General features: G+C 55.1%; 1 long non-coding RNA gene across 1 annotated transcript; it reads right to left on the reverse strand.

The window, feature by feature from the left end:
* Positions 1–2,962: 2,962 nt before the first annotated feature.
* Positions 2,963–6,845, reverse strand: LOC115290424. Its single transcript, XR_003908073.1, has 2 exons — positions 3,268–6,845; positions 2,963–3,144 (listed from the first exon to the last, which is right to left on the reverse strand). It is a non-coding gene; the product is annotated as an uncharacterized LOC115290424 (long non-coding RNA).

Below are 6,845 nucleotides of genomic sequence, written 5' to 3' on the forward strand. Positions count from 1 at the left end.
GACCTCAAACCCTGGTTTATTTCGCTTTTCTATTTTTGTTTTGGCAGCTGCTTTTGCAGAGTTCAGACCCACCCCAGCTGCTGCTCGCTGCAGCGTTGGAGCGACTGCCCCACCCCTGCAAGGGCCGCCCGTCCCGTCAGCCCGCACGCCTCCGCAGCTGGCCCTCCTCCGGCTGCGTGTCCCTGCCGCCACGGCAGCCGGGGCCACGTGGTGACGGCAGAGACGCCGTTCGGACAGAGGCCCTCGCGTTATTGCTGCTCAGGAATATGTCCTAAATATAGTGAACTGAAAAAATGCTAATGTTTATTTATTTTTGAGAGAGAGAGAGAGGCAGAGAGAGAGGGACACACAGAATCCGAAGCAGCTCCAGGCTCCAAGCTGTCAGCACAGAGCCGGACATTGGGCTCAAATTCACAAACTCTGAGATCATGGCATACGCTGAAGTCAGTCGCTCAACCAACCGAGCCCCCCAGGGACCCCTGAAGAGTGAGTCTTAAGTGCGGTGGCTTCCCTAGTTGTTAGTCTGTGGATAGTTTTGAAATATATGTACCACCAGCCATTCTATTAATTATGCCAAATCATCAACTTACTAAATATCTTCAGTAAATAAATCGTAACGGCAGCCAGAGGGACCAGGAGGGGACTCTGGCCGGCGAACGTTGGTCACGAGGAGCAGCAGCGGGGCGCGCGCACCTGTGGCGTGGACACAGAGGCCGCGGCCAGGACAGTCACCTGCGCTACGGTTTGACTCCAGCCGTGTGGCCGCTCTAGGAAAGGTTCAGGAACTTTCTTTTCCAACTCTTGTTCAGGTCCTATTTCAAGGAGTTTCATCAGTACGATCAGCGGTTTTCAGAAAGAAAGAAAAGGGGTGTGAGGTTTGTCGTCCGGAGCCAACAGACCGGCAGAGGGGCCCTCACCCTGCCGCACTCCGGCGGCACCCGTGCCTCGCGCTCTGTCCGTCCTGGCAGGAGTTGAACAGTCCAGACAACGTGCCCTGAACCTGCTAATACTTCAGCCTTTCTATGGAACGTAGTTTGAGGAAAAGAACAAAGACCCCATGAGCCGTGGACGGATATGCGAGCTATAGTGACTGGCTTAGAATTACAGAAACTGTAGAAATGTCTGCTTCCCATATAAGTTGCCTAACTTGCAAAAACATGTGCGATTTGCTTACCAGCATATTAAAATCTAGATAAGACCCCTCATTACGAGAGGGCTGCGTTGCTTTCTTATCTGTTTTTGAGACATCTAATAATAAGACTTTCTTTCTTTCTTTCTTTCTTTTCTTTTTTGGTCATAGTGCTGTTTCAATCAATGTCGCTGACACCAGATAATTTGAACACAAGGGACCTATCTCCCTGTCCCTGAGGGGGCGTTGACCTAATTTAGTTAATCTTAGATGATTTATCCAGAATGTCTTGTCTGCAAATATTTGAAAGTGTACAACCATCATAGTCTTTAGGGAAAAAAGAGAAACAGGCGAGTGACTGAGAGCATCTCTAGTTTTACAACATGAGGAAGCAAATGGGGCCGCGCAGCTCGCCTGTGACATCCACGCGGCGGCTGGCGGAGACGCGGCCGGCGCGGAGCGTCCGCGGCGGGGCCCCCACGGCCGGACGGGCCTCCTCGCTGCCCCTTCGTCACGTTTGGTTCTTTTACTCTGAGAGGAGTCCAAAAACCAGAAGGGCCGTTAAACAGGTTAAATGCTTCCTGTTCACTTCCTCTGGTGACCCCAGTAGGCCGACGACAGCGGACAGGAGTCCTCCCGGGCATGAACCTCCTGTGCCACAGCGGCCACACCCAAAGTGAGATCGCCGGAGCTTCCGATGGATGTCACAGCTCGTTGGCACGGTGCAGGCTACGCTGTTAGTTATTTCCCTGGAAACTCTTTGAAAAACACGGGCCACTCGGGGCACCTGGGGGCTCAGTCGGTTTAGTGCCCACCTGCGGCTCAGGTCATGACCTCACAGTTTGTGAGTTCGAGCCCCGCGTCGGGCTCTGTGCTGACAGCTCAGAGTCTGGAGCTGCTTCGGATTCTGCGTCTCCCTCTGTCTCTGCTCCTCCCCTGCTAATGCTCTCTGTCTCAAAAATAAATAAACATTAAAAAAGAAAATAAAACCATGGGCCACTCTTAAAAAAATAAGCAGGCAGGGTAAATAAGTCTTTCTATTGGTTTCTTATTAATCGGACACAAGCCTCAAATAGCAAGAGTGATACTTTCCAAGGAATTAATGCAAAGAATAAACCAATTCAGTTAGTTTACCCACAAAACCTTGATCATTCCGGGTAGTCTACATTTTCCTTTTCCCTTAGTTAAAGTTAATTCTGCCAAAAATAGAACACTACATGGACACTTACCATGAGAGAGAGTTTCTTTCATGACAAAAGCAAGTTTTAAATTTTATCCAAAATTATATATTAGATACTTCCAATTTATTGGTGAAGGAGACTCACCTCACATTTTTACTAAATTCTTAATTAATTATATAATCCTCACAGTGAATACGTAAAAACACAGCATGTGCCCTTCAAGGACACATACATGTAGAACTTCCACAGGGTGGCTACACTGACTATCATAAACAACGTTCTCAGAACAGTCCCTTCTTTCTTGCTACCATCAAAAGACGATATATAATTTCTTTTTAAAAAATATTTATTTATTTTTGTGAGGCAGAGAGAAAGAGAGCACAAGCAGGGGAGGGCCAGAGAGAGATGGAGACACAGAATCTGAAGCAGCTCCAGGCTCTGAGCTGTCAGCACAAAGCCTGACGCGGGGCTCGAACCCACGAACTATGAGATCATGACCTGAGCCGAAGTCAGACACTCAACTGACTGAGCCTCCCGGGCGCCCCAATATATAATTTCTAAGTATTATAACTTTATTTCTAGAGATCTTGTCTCTCAAATGTTCAGGTAGACCATTTGCAAATACTTTCTTTACAATAAAAATGTTGAAAAATAAAATATGCAAATGTTTTATTGTAATGTTTTTGACCAGCCGTGACTTCACAAAATCTTAAAGCTATGAGTCAATCAGAGGAATGAAAAATCTGGAAGGAGTTCTGTTCTTGCTCAGCAGAAAGCGTTTTCGGGGCCGTGAGTCCCCGCTCCGGCTGCAGGGCCTTGGGGTGGTGATGCCTCCTAACGGGACCGGGAAGGCAGAAAAGTACCCAAATGCTGACCTCAAGTTCGGAAGTTACAGGAAAGGGCTGCTCCAGGCTGTGTAGACATTGTGCCATCATTTAGGGTTGGGCAGAAGCCTACCTCCGTGGCCAGAGTCTTCAGAAGTTCCTTGCGGGTCCACCGAAGGTCGCTGACGGATCGCAGCCCAGCAATGGGGCGGAAGTCAAGTTACAAGGGAAAGAACACGAGTCAAGCGATAAAATGCCGTGGGCTGCCATCCTGCGCCCAGCGTGCGCCCCCTCAAGAGGGCGGAGGCCCGACGACCAAGTGCGGCCGCCACAAGACCCACTTGCCCGCCGGAGGGTCCCCACGGCCTCCTGCCGCCAGGAGCGGCCGTGGCCACCTCCGTTTCCGGAAGGAGCCGTTGGGAAGTGACGGCAAGTCACAACCAGAAGACCCGTGGGTCACTTTAAATTTCCTAAAAGCTACATTTTTAAAAAGTAAAAGAGGCAGAAAGAAGAAATTAACTTCAAAAATGTACCTTATTTTACCCTATATGCCCCAAAATACGGTCATTCCCGCATGACCCCGGACGTGAGCCGCCGCGGAGGCGCTCCGCTGGGCTTTCCGCACCGCAGCTCCGCGAGCGGCGGGCGGCCGTGACCCGAGCGCCCCACGGCCACGCGGGGCCACAGCGAGGCAGCGCGGAACCACGGGGACCACGCGGTAACTCCGCCCACTCTCTCCGCTCAGGAGGGAAGGGCTCGGAAACCGCCAGCCGTGTCCTTCCTGACGTCACTTTTCTGCTGTGTCTGTTGAATTCTGTACAGATGAGTTCAAGTGCCCGGTGAGTGTACCTAGCAGCGTATTCTTCCCAGGGTGGGTGTGGCTTCTGGCTTCTCCCTCCGGGGCGGGGAGGGGGGCCAGGGGTCACTGCCCCCTCCCCCACCCCAGCCAGCCTGCACTGCAGGACCCGCAGGGACCTGTGGGCGGGGCAGGGGAGGTGTCCACCAATGAACTCGTGTGGCTCCGGGGTGCACACGCTCACATCCCAGAGAGAGCCTCTGGGTGTTTGCATGAATGTGAGGGCACGGTGTGCGTGCGTGTGGTGCTGTGAGTGTGTAAGGTGTGTGTGGGAGAGGTACATGTGATGAGGAGCTGTGAGTGTGTAAGGTGTGTGTGGCTGTGGATTGATTGTATGCGAAGGGCCCAAGTGTAGAAGGCAGTGGACATGCGGGTGGGGGCAGGCCGGGGCGAGTCCGGGCTCCGGGCTCCAGGCTCAGGGGCCAAAGCCTCCTGCAGGAAGAGGCCCATGCGGCCAAGGAAACCCCCTGTGGCCCGGGCTGAGCCGCGGCCGGGCCTCTGCGGCCCTTCCCACATGCACTGCGCACACCCCCAGGGCTCCGGATGCTGTCTACTCCCTGCGGAGACACTGGGGCTCCAAACCTGCAAAACCACTGTCCCCCTGCAACTCGGGGTGCTGGCCAGGGGCTCCTGTGAGCTGCCTCTGCACCCCCAGCCCTGTGGACTCGTGGGGGAGGGCGCCCCACCGGTGCTGGGGGTCCCAGGCCCAGGGCCGGTGAAGACCCACAGAGATTTACAAGAGCAACCACAGGGGCAGGGCCCAAGTCGTATTTTCTGGGGAGAAAAAAGAGGGAGGTTCTAGGTCAGTTCCCTAGAGGTGCCCCTAAAGTGACCACCTGTGGTTGGGTCATCTGCACCCCTCACCCTGACACCCAGGCAAACAAGACCCACCAAACGGGGTCATTCTCCTCGTGTTCACGAAAACATGGCTGGTGGCACCTTGGTCCGTCAGGAAACCAGAGGCACCTGAGAGGCTTTGAGGCACATGTCGGGGGTCTTCAGGGCCCCAGGGAGCCTCTGGGCACTCAGGGAAGACTTGGCCCTCTGCACCCGGGCCTCCACATCTGCTTCTCAGCTGCGGCTGGAATGTCCTTGAACTTCCCCATGTGATGGCCATAGAAATCCCAGCCCTGGGGGAGGGCAGAGGAGAAGGGTGGGGACGCCTGGAAGCAGGCAGAGGAAGGACAGGTTAACGGAGGCCACGGGTGGGGAGGGGAAGGAAGCTGGCTGGAGGCCAGAGGGCTGAGCTGTATTTGCAGGTGCCCCAGGCTGCCCGCAAAGTCCTGCCAAAAAGAGGTCACCCAGAAGGGGGGGGTGGGAACAGGCGGCAAGGGGACAGGAGGCAGGATGGCAGCATCGGGGTGGCCACTCGGGAGCCCGACAAGGTGCCGGCCTGTGACACGCTCAGAGCTGGCAGGCCGTTCGCCCCGCCAAGGAGCTTGCCTGGTGTGACCAGCTTGTCCGTCTTGGGCACAACTGCTCCAACGGGTGCGGTTTCGAGTCCGGTCTACAGAAAAGACTTCAGATCTTTCACTGCGTGAGCCCCAGAGCGGAAGGCGTCTGTGGAGGCCACCCCACCTGTTGTGTGCAGCCCTTGGGGCTTTACGGTTGCAAGCGCCACTCAGAACACAGGGGTGCCTGGAAATCTGAGCCCCTCGGGTCAGACTTCCGCGCTCTGAACCCCCAGGCCGGTCTCAGAATTCACCAGAAAGAGGAAACTGGCTCTTCAGCTCTTGTCACTTGCCAAGTGCCCCCTCCCCTCCCCACAGAGAGGGGTCTGGAGTCTGAAACTTGTCATAGACAAGAGAGACCTTTGCGGAGAAGGCTGCTAATGAATCCGACTGTATCGTGCTCACAATCTGACGTTCCGCGATGATGACATTAGTGTGGCAGCCGAGGGTCTGAGGCGACAAGCGTGCGCAGCTGCTCGGCGCTTTGAAACGCCGGGGACAATGGGCCGCAGTGTTCCCCGAGCGTGGCCCCCAGTCCATCTGCACGGTCCGTTCTGCCTGATTGACCAGCGGCTCTGCCGCGGGGACCGGCATTGTTCCAAGATCACTTGGAGATGGCCGCGGTGACACGGTGACAAGACTCAGGTGAGACAGGAGGCGGGTGACTCCCGAGGCCGCGGCACAAAGCGCCTGGGGAAGCCGGCCAGGCCCGCTCTCCGCCGGGAGGGAGGGTTTGCTTGTCGGCCTGTGGAGGCCTCAGGGAGTTGCGGGGGCGGAACGGAAGACTTGCAGATTTTGACAGGACTTTACACCCCCCATTTGGGGGGTAGTTTGGGGTCCACCTTTACCTAAAAAATCCAACAATTTTATGGCATTTTATTTTACTGTATGCCTTTGCTCTTACAGTTCTAAGAGTCTGCCAGGAGGGAAACACAGTTTCCATGTGGCCCCAAACTGTCACAAACCGAAAGCGAATTTCTCTTTTCCAGAAACACCACTTTGAAAAGGTGTGATGGCAGATGCGAGCGGAAGTCAGCAGAATGGGTCTCCTCCCAAGTGCCCAGGCGCAGGGTGCTCGGTGTGCGTAGATGGCACACAGTGGGGGCGCGCAGAGAACCGCAGGATGCTTCCGCTTCGGCTCAGAAAGACCAACTCTCTGTCCTGCAGGGGTCTTTCCCCCTGAGGCCCGCCCCGTTGCTCGGCCGCCCCCACCGGCAGGCTCTCTCCACGCGGGCACCAATCACAGGGGCGGGCTGTAAGTGCTGCCAACCGTGTGCAGCTATGGGCCTCCTGGAGGAGGGACCCAAGACAGTAACAGGTGGCCGGGCTGGGCGCGAAGCAGGAGCGACCCAGATGGAGGGAGAATCTTTTCTGCAGAAAATAAGGGGGAACAAACTTTCTCCT

The sequence above is a fragment of the Suricata suricatta genome, chromosome 4 (assembly GCF_006229205.1).
Source record: "Suricata suricatta isolate VVHF042 chromosome 4, meerkat_22Aug2017_6uvM2_HiC, whole genome shotgun sequence".
Taxonomy (NCBI): Eukaryota; Metazoa; Chordata; class Mammalia; order Carnivora; family Herpestidae; genus Suricata; species Suricata suricatta.